This window comes from Oreochromis niloticus, linkage group LG17 (assembly GCF_001858045.2).
Source record: "Oreochromis niloticus isolate F11D_XX linkage group LG17, O_niloticus_UMD_NMBU, whole genome shotgun sequence".
NCBI lineage: Eukaryota > Metazoa > Chordata > Actinopteri > Cichliformes > Cichlidae > Oreochromis > Oreochromis niloticus.
The window spans coordinates 18,604,713-18,622,273 of NC_031981.2; the positions used below are offsets into that span (position 1 = coordinate 18,604,713).

General features: G+C 39.7%; 2 long non-coding RNA genes across 2 annotated transcripts; one reads left to right on the plus strand and one right to left on the minus strand.

Moving 5' to 3' along the window:
* Nucleotides 1–3,827: 3,827 nt before the first annotated feature.
* LOC112842640 (uncharacterized) lies at nucleotides 3,828–17,237 on the plus strand. The gene is made up of 3 exons (XR_003214519.1): nucleotides 3,828–3,939; nucleotides 4,651–5,711; nucleotides 15,604–17,237. It is a non-coding gene; the product is annotated as an uncharacterized LOC112842640 (long non-coding RNA).
* On the minus strand, nucleotides 4,339–5,380 carry LOC112842641 (uncharacterized). The gene is made up of 2 exons (XR_003214520.1): nucleotides 5,335–5,380; nucleotides 4,339–5,230 (listed from the first exon to the last, which is right to left on the minus strand). It is a non-coding gene; the product is annotated as an uncharacterized LOC112842641 (long non-coding RNA).
* Nucleotides 17,238–17,561: the final 324 nt, after the last annotated feature.

Sequence of the window (17,561 nt, forward strand, 5' to 3'; positions counted from 1 at the left end):
TCCCTGTTTGTGAAGGACTGCTAGAAAAGTTTAAAATAACTAATTGTCTGTCCTGAATCAGTCTTATTAGGTAATGTTCAAATAATTTTATCATCCAGTGTTTTCAGTGTGGGAGAAAGTACTCAGGGCCTTCAAGTTACACACTATGAAAGGCAGCAACAAGTTTAATGTTCAGAAACCTAAAGTATGTATCAGCAGCAGAATGGAGCTAAAAATAAATGTTTGTTTCAGTTCTATGAAGCTTTGAGTATTTTGGATTAGTAGCACTGCTGTGTTTGTTGCATCATATTGCTGTAATTGTTTATATGCTTTATATATTCTGAGGTAAGTTGATCTATAGTGTTACATCATATTCTATAAGGATGTTATGTGTTTGTGTACTTTCTGCCCAGTTTGATCCATTTAGCAGAAGTCAGCCTGTTTAAGGCTCTGATATCTATTCTGTATAACTTAAAGCAGTTATGACATGCTCTGATTTTCTCACCCAATAAAGGAATATTTAATATTTCAGTCTACTCTTCATTCTATCAGAAACAGTTATCACAGCTCGTACATTTGCTTCTTCCACACATATATATAAGCATTGAGCCAAATTTAGTAATGCCAACATATTAAAAAAAACAATATTTGTCTCTTATATATAATACATCTATATATACACTGTCAAAGATGCTTGTCTTTGAGTGAAGATTTAAGGTGATAGGAAATATAAATAAATGCAACTTGAATCTTTACTGAAGCTCAGTGTTTGGCACAGAGTTCATGTTCACTGCTGTAATAACTAATAATGATTAGTAAAATATTGGCCATATTATATTTACATTACCAAAGTGAGATGACTTTAGTCTCATGAACAACATGAGCTAATTGTTATTTACTAGCTAATCTTAAATGACTGTTCAGTACAGAAATGAAGCCCAAAAATCATCAGCCTCAGATACTTATCAAATCACACAAAGCTCATGTAGAAACAAATGTACAAAATATGTTCTCCTTCATTTCTGTCAAACAAAGCTGTATGAAACGTTTCCAGCTGTTAGTATCATGGTTGCTAGGCAACCTGGGCAGCGCGACGGAGGCTAGACCGTCCCATTTCACGAGCCTACAAGCCGGCCTCAGCGGTCTTTGAGTGCGGCCCTTAAGGACCGTTAAGGCTGCGTACTTTAAGGCTGCAGACCCTGAATTGGGAAACAGTCCCTGAATTGGGATACAGCCATACATACATGTTTTGGTTCGTGCAACTGGTCCGTCCGGTTATTGTCTCCCCAGAAACATTTCCGTTGTCTTTTTTCCTATTTCCGTTGTGCTTTGTGTGCTTTTGCAGCGTTTTTCTTTTTGCAGCATTTTTCTTTTTGCAGCGTTTTTCTTTGTGCAGCATTTTTCTTTTTGCAGCGTTTTTCTTTTTGCAGCATTTTTCTTTTTGCAGCATTTTTCTTTTTGCATCGTTTTTCTTTTTGCAAGTGTTTTTCTTTTTGCAGCATTTTTCTTTTTGCAGCATTTTTCTTTTTGCAAGTGTTTTTCTTTTTGCAGCATTTTTCTTTTTGCAGCGTTTTTCTTTTTGCAGCATTTTTCTTTTTGCAAGTGTTTTTCTTTTTGCAGCATTTTTCTTTTTGCAGCATTTTTCTTTTTGCAAGTGTTTTTCTTTTTGCAAGTGTTTTCTGAAGTTGCAGTCCGTTTGGCCTCTCAGGGCATGATTTAGGCTTGTTCTGCAGCCATGGTACCTGGGCATGTTTCAGTCATTCAGTTGACCATGAACTCTTCTGTGTGCCAATGAATACATATAAGGGGCCTTAAGAGAGCTGTGCATAAACAAATGTTTGCAAATCTCAATGAAATGAAGCAACTTCATAAAGAAAAGTGAACCAATATCCCTCCAAAACAATGTGAGAGACAGAAAAAGTCCCACGGAAAACAATTATATTTTCACAGATTGGCAAACGGACTATAGATACCAAAAGGGTTTTTTGAACCAGGCTGTAAATATGTTCATGTTTTCTTTGAAACTGGTCATTTTAATAGTGGAATCCACGAGGACTGCATCTCCTTAGAGCCAAGCCTCAAATGACCATTGGAGGAAGTGTTGTTTCAGCACTGCTTTGTAGGCTTTTTTCAGACCCAGAGGGGTTGCTTGTTCAGTGAGATTTATTCAGGGAGATGAATACAATCCCAATATTGACTCTCCTTGTTATCCTTATTCTGCTTTACCTAGATACATGCCTCCTTTGCTGCAAAATATTAAAGTATTTCACAGTGTTCACTAACAAGTCACTAAAAATGTGTAAAGTGTGTTTAACAAAACTTTTCACTCAAAACAGAAAAAAACCTGGCAGTAGAAAAAAGTCATCCTAATGATGGTGCTAAGACTGTATCAAAGCAGTGAGCTTGTAGGTGTAGAAGCACATCATCACACTGAAAGATGCTAAAATATTCTGTGCAGAATCATATGACAATTGATTGTCAAATAGCTAACTTTGTCAGCACTATGTGCTGCACATGGAGGGAAAACGGGGCGGTATTTCTGCAGTTTCCTCCATTGCGATGTATTCTGTTAAATACAGACTCAGTGTTGGCTCTGCTCAAGAACATGGAGTCAGCTCTTTGCCAGCGAGCGCCACTGAGGAATGTCCGCGACGCTGGCAGTCCGCTGCAGACTGAACATCTGCTGCTAACCTTGTCCCAATCAGAACAATACACAGAGTTAGAGCCATGAGGAAATAGCAAAGCATACCTGCCAGACTCTTGGGAATAAGGAGCTTAAGGCTATAAAAAATGACAGAACACAGAGACACCCAAAGGACACACAGACACACACACACACACACGAGCTCTGTGTAGTGTTTTGGTCACTTGGAACAGGATAGTGTGGATATTTGGGGACCAAAGGTTGTCTCAAGTGTGTGCCTCAGCCAGGAGGGAAAACTGTTTGACCCCCCCACAGACACACACACATATACACATCTTCTCTCCTTTAAAGGGTCCTAAGGGAGCTCCTCTCAGTGTGTAGGGGGAAACCATGAATAAAACGCCCATTTGACCCTCGTTGCTATAAAGCCTGTCTTTGTTGAGCCTCACAGGACCCTCTTTATCCCTCCTCCATTCGTCTTTTCCCTACTCTCCCTCTCTCTTAGATGAAATCTTGCCCTTTTGTTTTCCCCTCCATCCTGTCATGGCAGGGCTTTCATGTAATATTCATGAAGTCCAGTGGGTTTTTCTCCTGGAGACGTACAGTGGACAGCACAGTGGCTCCCCACATTGCGGCAGCGACCTTAGAACCCTAGCAAAGTTGACCTCTGATCTCTGCCAATGCTGGCAAGCATCCTTATTGCTGCTCGTTAATCACGTGGTCACGAGCACCCTCCAAAGTAAAGGATTTGTAGGCAGAGATAGGTTGCTATCCAGAAATGCATAATGTGGCAGTGGAGAAACTGCTGTCCTGAGGGAGGAGCTTTCTGTGTGGAGTGTGGTAAAGACTATTCTCCGAACAGATTCCTGTGAAGATTGCCTCTGGACTCTCCGTCTGTATTCCACCACAGGACAATGGTCTCCTTTAGCATGGTGTGTGTCGTCAAAGACTGGTGTGTGGGTGTGTGTGTGTGTGTGTGTGTGCGTATGTTGAAATGGGCTGTTTGTGAGTGTGTCTCCAAGAAGGCTGCATGGTTGAACACTGACTCAGTATGCTCTGCTCTCTCTCTTCTCACGCAGGGAGACAGTGAGATCACATGCCTCTCATACACACACACACACACACACACACACACACACAGCGTGTCAAACTGGGGTTACTGACCGATATCTCAGTTCGCCTTTTTAACAAAAATCCCATAACAGACATTTGGGCAATGTCCAGTTAAAGAAGCAGGGACTGGTTAGGTTTTGACTACCTGACTGAGGACATATAAGAAAAGTGAGGACCCTTAGACCCCTTTTAAGGTCTGTTTGGTAGGTAAATCTTGATTTTAGATTTAATTCCATAGGGTAAGGGCAATTTGTGAACCCATTTACCCATCTGGTGGCATAGACTCTGAGGGTAATAGAAAGTTTTTCAGCGCTGTCAGTGTAGTCAACAGATATCCAGGCCAAGACTTTGTGTAATGTTTGCTATTTTCAGTTTCTGAATACATTTTATAAAGCTAAAACACTGTGATATGATAGATGATGGTTTCAAGATTGAATTTTTGCAAATGCAAACCTCATATTTTTCTCCACATTGGACTGTTTACCTGCAACCAAAGCCTGCTCAAATGTACTTTGACAATAGCACTCCTATGATCCTTTCCTATGCCTGTAGAGAAAGAGATTTGTTAGGGGCTAAGGTAAGGACTTTGATGTCTGACCTGGTGTAACACATATGGCTAGAGCAGGGGTCGGCAACCTTTACCATCAAAATTTTGACCAAAATAAATTTTAGAGCCACAAAACTTACTGAAGCTTTACACTGAGGGTGACACACTGAGTCAGTTTACTTTGTGTATGTAATCACGGTCAAGAACCTCCAGACTAACGGCATGTTAACACATGGCTGTGTGACTGTTTGCCTGAAACACAATGACTCACGATAATTGAACTTAACTTTGCATTTTTACTGGTATAATAATAAAAATCACAAGTCATTTATACATTTTTTTTTTTTTTTTTTACCAAAAAAAACAGTTGAAATGGAGGGGGGAAAAAATCTATCAGCATGTTGAAGCCAACTTGGTTGTGAGCAGCTATAAATCTATACAAGCTACTGTGAGTACTACCTGTGTCTGTGCAAATAAATCAAATTTAAAATAGCTTTTTTTAAAGACATATGACACACAGCAGCTAACAGCTTTAAAAATATTAAAAGTACTAAAACCACTGATTTTGAATGCTCTCAAACCCTGACTCGTACCTCAGGAGGTAGAGCAGAAGGTCAGCGGTTCACTCGGCAGCGCTTCTGGTGTATATTTCACTGTCCTTGATACAGAAAGATGAAAAGGTACAGAATCCCAAATTGCCCTTGATGAATATGTAATAAAGTGCTTAAATGCATAGAATAAAGCTCTATGAATGTTTCTGTTTAAAAGGGCATTGAGTTTTCATTACGTCTAAAAAAGCACTATATAAGTGCCCATTCATTTAGCATTTAGCATGTATTTACAATTGCAAGCAATCATTCATTTCTCCACTTCTCCATCCCCCCTTCTGTCTCCATGATATGTCATATTTGTAATGCTGTGGTAGATGGAGGACCAAAAAGCTGGATCTGCAGGCAAGGGAAATCAACAAAACATGAACATGAATCTTCAGCCAAGGTTCCAAAGAGTCCTAGTTAAACATCACAGTATTACAAAAATGGACAAAAAGTACTTGGAAGGTGAGATGGAAACATGAAGAACAAGCCACTGACCCAACAAACGATAAGGGACGATAAGACTATAAACACTGTGGGCTGATTACAGAATGAGACACAGGTGGGAACACCACACAGGTGGAGAAAATCAGCATACACAAGGGTGTGGTAGATGATCAGACAGGAGGGAAAAGATTAAAAGCAGAAGGTAAAACCAGATACACAAGAAAACTAAGCAAATTAAAACAGGAAGTAACTAAAAAACTGAGCTAATGCTAAAAAATTAATCCTCCGAAACACGAAAACTAACACTAAACATGATGACATATAGAGAGAGGGAATATAGAAGGTGTGGGACACTGAGAAACTAGAAACGAAAGTGGCACAATGACAGGTAAGACCAATCTTCCTAACATTATACAACCAATCAACGAGGCAAATGATAACCTGTACATATGACATGAAATCCTTGGACATCTGTTGGCAGACTTTGAAAAGGTACTGGTTAGCAGTTATTTTTTCTTTGCATGTATTTGTTTGTCATTGGCAGGACTTCACTATGGCCCGTTTAGCTTATGTATGCAAACTTGGCATTTGTCAATAACTTTCTAGCACTGACAGAAAATGTATTAACTTGATAATCCGATAACCCACAGGTTAGTCTGCCATCTAAGCTAAATAAAATCATTGTGTCTTTTTGAGATGGATTCTATATTGCATTTTCAATTGTGCATGGCTCCTCAAACATACTGCGTAACTGTATGGAACTAAACCCTACCTAACTGGTTCTTTGATAGCATTTGGACTGCAACTGATCTACAAATGAAAAGCAAAAAGATTTTGGTATTGACAAGCTTCTCTCTTGCCTACAGATTCTTCATATTGGTATGTTTATAGAGACGAGTAACCACATAATGCTTATAAAACCTGTCTGGGGTTTTTTCTGTGGCAGTTGATTTATGCATTGCCGTTCTAAGACTGAACAGAGAACTATCGGAGTGTGTTTATCTCTCTAGAGGCATTTCTTAGTGCTGTTCTGGCTCAAGCCTAACATCATTTCAATATTTTTACCCCCCCAAAAAGCTAACGTATGATTAGATGAACGCTGAAATCACAGCAGAATGATTTTCACATTCGTAATTTCAAAATTCATGCACAAAGCGGTTGTCTCAACATTAATTTCGGTGCTGAGTCTGTGTGTATTTTCAACCTCAGTGCAGAGTGTTGCATCAGCTTCTTTTTAATAATAAAACGTTCCCAAGGCTTTTTTTCTCCTTTTCTCAAGAGCGGTGGTGTCTGTCGGTAAATCCTGCCCCACGAAGCTGCTAACCCACCTACGAGAATTTCATTAGAATCGGTTTCGCTGGAGATTTGGCATCCATTGATCTGAATGCTGTTTCTGATGGTTTTCTGTTTTGTTAAGGAAAGCGTTGTTGTTGCATCAATTTAAAATATACGGTGAATATTTGTGGTGTGACTTTTAAAACCGCATATTTGAGTTTTAAGTTAAGGAAAAGTATACAATTTTTTTTTAAATAAAAGTTCTCTTTTACCTGACAGCAGCACCAGCGGTGAAATACACCCACATAGTTGTATGCAAGTTATTTTGCACGCCACCGGTCATATTCACAAACATTTTTTTGCAGTTCAAGCACATTTATAAACACACATTCTTCATTTGAATTCATCCTGGGGGCGGCGCTGCCTCACCCCTGACCTTGTCAGAGCTCCTCGATGGGGGCAACACCCTCCAGCTGAGAGCAGTGTGCAGGAGGGAGGGAGGGAAAGGGAGAAGCGAAGGATGTTTACAGTGCTCTGTCTCTATCTTGGCTGCTGTCTCGGTCTGTCTTTCTCCACCTATCTGTTTTCATTCTTCACCCCTTGCTATCAGCCAAACTTGAACGATTTAAATTCTATCTGGGCTCAGAAACATCTGTCACTGCCTTATCGGTGGATAATGGAAAGATTTAGTGGCATTCAGAATTTATAGACTCGAGTCCCCCCGCCCTCCACTTTACTCTGCTCCTCCATCTCCAATATATCATCTCTTACCTCCCACACAAAACACATACCTCTCACATACATGCATACATAAATACGCATGTTTGCGTGCATACCATCCCCCTCTAAAGCCTTTTCTCTCTCTTTCTTCATCATGCCAGAATCTTTGCTTTCCAGAGTGGTTAGTTTCTTTCACCAGCACTCTCCAAACCATTTCACTCTCCTGGCTTCTGTCCTTCCTTTGCGCCCCTCCTTCCTTTACTCTTCTTCGTCCTCTTCCTCCTCTTTGCTCTCTTCCCATCAGTTGCTTGTGCCACCAGCTGGGCTTGGCAGGATCCCAGGCTGCCCTGGGTTTTGCTCGACTAGCTCTTCCGCTCTGGCATGGCACCACAGGCCCAGCATGGTGTGTGTGTTTGTGTGTGCGAGAGAAGAAAATGTCTGCAGTACATTTGAATGTACACAAGGATTAGTGCTTTTTATTTTTTCACTCAAAAACTGTAATTATGCAACTCATTGAATAAAAGTACAGCAATGAAACTATTTCTGTTTAAGTTAATGACTACAGCGACACTAATTTATAAAGGCCATGCATTTTGCTTTGAGAATAATATGTAAAGCCACTTCAACAGGTAACCACCTGTTCAGGAACATCTTTTTAAAAAATCATTGTTATGCCCATATGGTTAATTATAGACAACCTATAGTATGTGCTATATACACTGCATAGAAATGCTTTTAATTTCAACTATAACAATACTGAACATCTCTATCTAGTATTTTATTTCGAGCATAATGTACATGTGTATTTACAGACTGATTACAATTTATGTAAATATAGCCTCAGATGAATTAAAAAACATGACATACTACTCCATGTCATTATTTATTTAACAAAAAATAAGCCAAAAAGTGCCCTCTTACACTTTCCATAGAATTGAGAGGGTAAGTTCAATTCAATTCAATTTTATTTATATAGCGCCAAATCACAACAAAAGTCGCCTCAAGGCGCTTTATATTGTACAGTAGATAGCACAATAATAAATACAGAGAAAAACCCAACAATCATATGACCCCCTATGAGCAAGCACTTTGGCGACAGTGGGAAGGAAAAACTCCCTTTTAACAGGAAGAAACCTCCGGCAGAACCAGGCTCAGGGAGGGGCGGCCATCTGCTGTGACCGGTTGGGGTGAAAGGTACTGCTAATCACATGCACTGTATTAATTGATCACGAGCAGATGTTTTGTCAGTTTGCTGGTCTGGAAAAATCAGTTATGCATTAACACATTTCCTAGGAGGAAATACTTCCGCAGTGATCTCGTTGCTGCCCATCAATCTGAAAAGGGTTATAAGGTCATTTCCAAGCAATTTAAAGTCTATCATTCTACAGTAAGAAAGATTATTCACGAGTGGAAAACATTCAAGACAGTCGCCAGGCTTTGCTCAGCCGCAAAAACACCCAAAAGCTAGACCTCGGACTCTATAGGCCTCAGTTAGCATGTTCAATATTACCGTTTATGATAGTACAATTAGAAAAACGTTTAATTTTTGGAAGAATTGCCATGAGAAAACCTCCACTCTCTAAAACGATTATGCTAGCATAGCCTAGCATTGCAAAATGTATCCAAACAAAGATTTCTAGAACAATGTCCTTTAGGGACCAACATGAAGATGTCTGGCCATAATGCACAGCACCATGTTTGGAGAAAACCAAGATATATCAGCACAAACACATCATACTACCTGTCAAGCATGGTGGTGGAGATATGATTTGAGCTTGTTTTCTAACCTTAGCGCCCGGGGACGTTGCAGTCATTGAGTCTAGTATTCTAGATTAAATGCAAGGCTATGTGTCTGACAACTAAAGCTTGGCCAAAACTGGTCATGCAATAGGACAATTAAGTCAAGGTGTGGCCTCAAAGTTCAGACCTCAGCCCAATTGAAATGCAGTGGTGGACCTTAACATTGCTGTGTGTAAGAAAATCCCCATAAACCTCAATGAACTAAAGCAAAGCTGAAAAGAAGAGTGGACAAAAATTGTTTCACAATGATGTCTGAAATTGATGAAATCATACAAAAAAAGGTAACTTCAAATTATTACTGCTAGAAGCTGATTTACCAGCTACTGAATCATGGTGTGTACTCAGTTTTTAAGCCTTTTGATGGCTAAAGTACCTGTAACCATGGGCAATGACTTCATGCAAAACTGCTTGATAGTCAAAGTAGCATTTAGCTGGCTAGCCTTAGCTTGCTTTCTCACTAACTCTGGCCACAGGAATGGTGTCCAAAGCCACATTAGTATTGGGTTTTGCCATGGAGTTTGTGCTGAAGTTTGCTGTTGTGAGATCCAGTTTGTTTACATTAGTGATTACCAGACTCCATTTCTAAGCTACTGCTAACCAGTGTTGCTCATTGTTGACACTGGGAGTGGAAGAAAGGCACTGAGATGCAGCCCTTGGAAGTGAGCATGAGTGTCATGCTCACTGGATGCTCTGGCATCCTCTCACAGTCCAGAGACATGCAGTTTGTGGGGTTGGGTTAGTTGGTGATTCTAAATTGGTGTGAACATGAGTGCAAATGGTTGTCTGTCTCTTTGTCAGCCCTGCATGCTATATGGATGTGAAATGCATTTAATGACACTCAATCTTACCACAACAGAGTAGTATTTGAAATGTTGGAGTGGCATATTAATCAGTGTACTCCACCACCATCAACACACACGCACACAATACAAGAGGTTGTATCTTTTATAAGGGAGGTATTCATTAACTGTACAGGTACAGAACTTGAAAATCTTTGTGAGGAGTGCTCTGGATGCTTCTGTTAAGAGCATCTTACAGTCCGTTTTTCTTTTGTCACCTTGCTGTGTGAACACCACAGTTCATTTGACCCAGGATTTAAAGTGCTCAGTATTATGACTAATATATCTGAATTATGCTTTGGTTGGCTGACATTTCATGTCAGCATCTTTAAATCTGAAAATTTTGTCCCGAACTACAGGGGTTGAAACTGTGATGTTGTCACAATGCAAAAGCCTTGGAACCATTACAATCATCAAGAGGCACTTAAACTGTCCAAGAAAACAAAGAACAAGCGTTTGGGGGGGTGACACAAATATTAAGTGGCAGGGAACCTCTGAGAAATACCTTTAAATGACGGTGAATTGATTAACCTAAACCATTAGGGAACAATGGAATATGTCAAGAATGCAATGTTCCTTTCAGCTATAGAGAAGTTGTGTCTACAATATCTGATATTTCATAAAAGATGTTCTCCAACATAATATAGTCAAACTCAAAGAATGTATATAGCGCCTGCTGTGCTTGTAGTAACTGTGCTGTTTGGAGGCCTCAGCAGAATTTTTGCCCTCCTGCTTTCCTCTCCAGTCTTTCTCGCCACTCTGCTATCCAGCGTTGCTCATCCCCGCCTGGAGAACCCTTAAACCCAGGTGAAGAGTACATTGTTTCCACCTGTCTCTCCTCCCACACACACTGACAACACGCCGACCTGGGCAGCAGTTTGTTTACTCTGATAGAGCTCTGTTATTCGGCTCATTATTCTCACCTCCTCTCTTTCCTCTCTCTATCGGACTCAACACAGACATGACAATGACGGTTGTGTAAGAGTTCATGTGCAAATTAATGCTTGTTTCCAAAGCGAAAAGGTCTTTCTGTGTGTGTGTGTGTGTGTGTGTGTGTATATAAGAGAGAGAGTGAGAGCGAGCGGGGTAGAGAGGATTCCATTTTTATGAAGCCATTGTTGTTTGTCAGATTGTGACACTAACAGCTGGTTCTTATAGTGGACTGATATGGGGATTTGAAGGCCAGTTTTGATTTTATTTAACCTGCAGATAGAACATATTTACTGACAACATCCAATTTTGTGCAAACCACACAAAAAATATTTGATGTTTTTAAGATGCTCAGTGAGAGCATCGGTTTACGTCCAGCAAGGTTATACAGTTCTCATAAATGTTATTCATCTGCATCTGGATCAGGAGCTGTACCAAACTGCACATACTCATTCTCACCATTGTGAAACATCTAAATCACCACAGAAAGGATTTGTACAGGAATTCAAATTTTCAATTTGGCAACTGCTAAATTGTTTATGAATTGGTCAGTAAAAACCACCTTGTACTAACAATGAGTGTTTGCAACTCTTTTTCTGCAACACCTCTTTACAATAGAGAGGACTCGACTCCACTGATTGCCATGTGTTTGTAGTCTGGTTACATATATATATATATATATATATATATATATATATATATATATATATATATATATATATATATATATATATATATATATATATATATATATATATATATATATATATATATATATATATAAAAAACAGCAGGTCGTCTAATGCCTATGTCATTTTGCACCATCCTGCAGCAATTTCTGAAGGACTATCTGAGTTTCAGTCAAGATCATGAAAATAACTTTATTTGTATAGCACTTCCAAAAACACAAAGTTACAAAATGTTTCACTGTGTGAATAGAACAGTCTGAGCAGGTGGAGGTATGCACTGGAGACGAAGAGGTAAAAATGCAAAGGGGTGAAGAAGAGTAAGCTGGAAGGTTGGAGTTGGTGGAGATGAGTGTTAACGTCATGTGAAACGTAAGGTTTACATGATGGATGGAGTCCTTTTATAAAGTATGCATTGGAGAAGGATCTGGAGGTGGCAGATTTAAAGATGCTAAGATTTTCTCTTGGAGTAAACAGGATGGATAAAATCAGAAGTATTGGAGGGACAGCTCAGGTTGAGCAGTTTGGAGACAAAGTTGGAGAAGTGAGGCTGAGATGGTTTGGACAAAAGAAGGTTAAAATTGAGCTCCCATGCATAAGGAAAAGAGGGTGATATGGAATCAGATGATCCACACTCTGAAGGGAGCAGATTTTCTACAAATTTTTGTGATGATTATATTAAATGCATAAAACAAATAGGAAACACTGATATTCACTAAATTGTTAACCATTTAAAATTGGTTCATATTAATAGGTGATGGATTATTCGATGTTTTATGGCAGGGGTGTTAAAGATGCACAAATCCACTAAAGGATCCGATCTAGCCCTCAGTTTGTTTTGCTTTGCAAAGTGTGAAAATTGCAGTGAAGGCGGATAAAATTTGGGCACCTTTCACTCTGTTTTGAGCCAGGAAGTATTTTGTTGCAAGTCATGAAGAATGGATCATGCCATGAAAGTGGCTGAGTCTGAGCCTCAGGTCTGAATCATCACTTTTATAGCCTTTATACTGACAAAGAATTTACCCCACCAAATGACACGTTAATAGGGTGCTTAAGCCAAAAAGCTGTGCCCACTTTTGTGTAACTACTGCTGGCTGTCTGAATGTGAGAAAACTGACATAGTGTTGAAACACAACTCATTTTTTTCCAAGACCTCTCAATTGTTCATTATCTGTTGTGTGATTGAATGGTTCAATAAATGTGAGGCTTTTCGATATCAGCTTGTTGTGTACTTCAGCAACTTCACGTATCACAGAACTAACACAGGAGTTTAACAGTATAACTTGCTTCCTGTTTTTGTGTGTGTGACTGTCGTTGAGCAATAATCTCCTTGCTGGATGTGGTTTGAGTTTGATCCTTTTGGTCTTGTGTAAACCCGGCGCCTCACTAAGCATCTGTTTCCTCTGACCTGCAGGGTTGATGGACAGTCACACTGCAACACACACACACACACAGGCATGTGCATTCACAAAAAGGAGACCTCCAGGTCCAACTGAGTGTGTTATGAGTCTGAAGGGGGTTTTGAAGTAGAGTTAAGATGTCAGAAATGGGCTGTTGTGAAATGCCAGTCAGTTTGTGCCATAGATTATCATGGCCACATGTTTATGAAGAGCCCCCTCCCTTTCCCACACCAACTCTACTTTAACACAGCTTTAAAACCACCAGAAGGGGATGTATAACACAAAACAGGCATGTTCTCTTCCACTACATGTGTTGAGTCTCGGGTTTCACCTCTGGGTTTTGAAAACATCTCCAATTTTCTCTCAGGGAGGCTAAAGGTGAGCTAGGTTGTAGCTTACAAAGGGCCACAAAGGCAGAGCAGCAACAATGAAGTAACAGAAGAAGTGTAGTGTAGCTAAATATATTGCAGGTGTAAACTTAGAAGCATTCAGTTCCCAAAACACTATTTAAATGAATATCATGACACCATCTAAAGAAAGAAAGGAAGAAGGGCAGATGCAGAGCTAGGATCTGATTACCAAACTAGTTTGGCTGCCTGTGTTTTCCACACTAGCTAGCTTTTTAATAGCTTGTTAAGATTGTAAAGGACACTGAAGTAAATCAGAATTACTACCTGTAATATGCATTAAATGATAGAGTTCTTTTATTTAACCCTGCAAATCAATTACACAGTAACAAAAAACAAACTAGCTAGCTACATCAGGGGCCTTGTTTCATTAATTTGCTTGTCCATTGTTTTGACCAGTTTCAAAATTTTCTGACCAAGAAATTTAACTACATAAGTGTTCAAAATAAATTCTGATATCATTCATGCAATCACTGTTTTCATAACTCCAGATATTAACTGCCAGCTTTAAAAAAGTGAGTCATCAAGTTTAGTTTGCTTTTTTTTGGTCCTATCGTCTGTGGGGGTACAAATTGTGCATTTACCAAATAAGAAATGAATAGGAAATGTGAATCTGAATTATTTCTGCCAAGCAGAATTTCTGCCAAGAATATAAAATTGTAGGTTTTTTTTTTTTTTTTTTTTTTATAGACTCCTACTCAAAATGTCTACTTTTGATTCATGTAAAAGTAATCGTTTTGAGTAGGAGTCTCTCTCTCTCTCGCAGCCCAAGTTGATACTTGAATTCAGTGAACATGCTTTCTTTAGGTAGTGTGGAAACTCTCATGGCTTCATCTCTTCGTTTACATGAGAACTTACAAACGCTAAACCTTTAACCCATCCAAACCTTTAAGTCTATGCACTCCAAGATTTGTCTGGCATTGTGATAAAACCCTTTTTTTGTTTTGTTTTTTAATCATTTGTTTCCAATGAAGACTAACAATTTAAAATTCAGCCATATTTGTGGAACTGTCAGGCTGTTGTCAAGTAGCTGTGTGCTATGATAGGGATACTTTACATGGTGCCAGCCTATTTTCAAGACCCCCGAGGCATGGCTGTTGGACAGCAAAAAGAGGAGCAGGGTAAACTATTTTTTTTGTTTGTTTGCAATACTGTTAGCTGCCATATACATTGGCTTCTAGTCATTGGTTAGAGAAAATCAAATCCTCTCACCTGAGGAGTTGTGTAGAATTAAAGTAATTGTCAAGGAAGAAAACAGAAACAAAATGTTAGGTTAATAAAAAGACTTGAGAGTCTTGGCCTGTTGGAATTAAGTGAAAACGGAAGTGAATTCTAAAATGACGCCACTGATGCCCACTAATGGTAAGGATCTAAGGACAGCAGAGCAAAGTTGTTGTTCAGTTTTTGATATTACCATCTATTTTGTTTTCTGGTATTTAATAAGAATTATAGCCTCATGTGGCTTTTACCACGTAGTTGATAAATACGCCGTTGGCCGTCTATGCTGGAACCTTCAACCTGAACTGATTCTAATGTGACATTTTAATCAGATTCCACACAAGTACGCGTGAATGTGTTCATCATCATTACTATTATAATGTCTCGTTTTAGTGATGAGTTTCTGTGTCTCATAATTGCTGTTTTGCAGAGGCCGCTCCATTCTGCCAAGAACACAATTCAGGACAAAACACTGAATAATTTTTTAGCATGAAAATGGTAAAATGTACAAAAGATGAATATTGGCACAGCAAATGGGCTATTGGCAGGTTTAGTTCAGAAAAACTAGAAAAATTGCTCTCAGCCCATGTTAACTGAATGTTAGCTACAGGGTTGCTTGCTGGACGTTTTTGTGTATTATCTGGATTTTCTACACATCGCTTCCTGTTCAAGGGTCCTGGGGTCTTTAACAGACACCGGTATGGCCGTAAGTCACTTCTGTCAGACAAGAGGAAAATCAAAACCCGCTGTTGCAGCAAGACAGTTGGCTCAGTGAAAAGACTTCAGCTGCACACACTCTGGCTTGCTGTCACACACATATCAGTGACCTAGAACAAGTTCTTCCCTCCTTATTTTTTCTCATTCTCAGTTGAGTGTATGGATGCTTGCCTGTGCATGTGAATGTCTGGCTGTGTATCTGGCAGCATGCGCGTACATTCACATTTGTTGACCGTGTGTGCGCGTTTCACGTGGCTTTCAGATTTTTGTGTGTCTTCTCTCCACCAGTTCAGCACTAATGAGGCAGGTGACAGTGTGGGTCTGAGCGATGGAACAGAGTGTCAGCAGGCCTACAGTCTACCGCCTGGCTCTGCATGACAACATGGTGGGAAGGACACTGGTGAACGGAACAAAGGAAGGAGGGAAGAAGGGACAATGGATGGAAGAAGAAAGGGATCCATGTTGCCTGTAAAGGATGCCGAAAATAGAGTTTGACCAGTATGGGCTTCTGAAGGCCAGTATCAATAGTTTTGGACTGAACATGCTCCTGCTGGCATCTGGCATATTTGCATTTGACTTGTTTCATGCCAAAGAATTTCAAAAAAAAAAATCCGTGAAGGGTGCTGGTTGGTTCAGAGCCCTGTATGGGACAAGCTGGAAAATATTATGAATGAGAGAAAACTAAAAACTATCTACTTAAAGTTAAGTTTGGGGTTCTGCCACAAAACTTGGAAAACTAACTTCTTAGTTTTTTGTTTCTTTTTAGAAAACATGTATATGATCACAATACTTTAAAAAATTTAACCATAGCAGATGCAGACTTTGTTTTTGTTTCCTTGATCTTAAATAATTAGATAAATTAGGGGGAAAAAACATAAATTAACAATACTTTGCATTCCTGTCAAATGTTCACTTGTTACCATCTTTTCTCTTAAGACTGTTATTTATAACTAATTTATACTTATACAGTCATCCCTTCAAGGTAATCTTCCTGTGCATCTCTTGTCTCCTTCCAGCAGGGCTCCTATTCTTCAAGCACTCCATGTAGGCTAGTTCTGTCCCTTTTTTACTTTTGTCTCTGGGATTTTCTTTGGATCGCCTTCAATTTATCAGAACAGCAGCTTCTGTTAATCTTTTTGGAAGTAGAAAAATCACAAGGAGACAAATCTAGTGGGTGGTGACCAAAGTTTGTGTTAGTGGACTGAAAATACAGAAATGTTCTCTGCAATTTTTAGAGGGATTAATTCATGAAGAGCAGACCTTTAGATTTGGACACTCTGAACCATTATCCTTGACACAAGTCCAACTCCTCTTACTGTCATTGTTATACGAGCGCCGAAGTCCTCCAATAGGATGACGGATTCACCCGATGGTGCACCATCCAGCACCCCCTACCTAGTGATTCCAAGGAGGCTGGGTAATCTGGGTACTCGGCAATTAGTGGTCATGTCCTCCTTCACTTCATCAGACTGATGATGTCTTCCACCAGAGATGAATTAATGTTCACCTTCCCTGACTGGCCCTTTGCCTTGGCTTTGGCCTTTTTGGTGGCGTAGAGCCTGATGCATACAGCCTCAATTGCCGAGCATTAGTACAAACAACTATAAAGAACAGTCCTCTGACCCGAATCACAGGGAAATAACTCCCTCACATACTGGTTAAAAATGCTAGCGTACAGGTAGCACAGTGTTCCAGAGCCCAATCTGCTACATCTACTCACTATCGTCTCAACCTAACACACTCAGGCTCCTTCTCCAAGAGAGGTGTAGTTCCCTGTCCCAGTAGCCAGCTTCGATAATCAGGGTTCCAACTGCCAGGGCCTCCGCCCTCTGCACACATCTGAGCTTGGGGTAGTGACTGAAGGATTGAGATTGTAGACAGGGCTCTAGAGTGCGACCAATTTGGTCGCATTTGCGACCAAATTTTTCAATGGTGCGACTAAAAAAAAATATTTAACTGTTTGGGTAACAAAGAAAAAAAAAATCTCTGCAACTCTCCATGTGGTCCACAACAGACACACATTATGTCCCTATCGTGGACTAAACCAATCAGAGATAGTCAGGGGCGGGACCTCTTTGATTGGCCGTGGTCCAGTTGAAAGTGCAGGTGGAAGAGAGAGGTGAGTAGCTTGAATAAAGCGATATCGATTCATTAAATCCTGAATTGACTTTTAAATATAACCGTGTTTTACCAGAAATGCTAGTTTCTCAGATTAAAGCTCACAAAACTATTTTAACAACCACTAA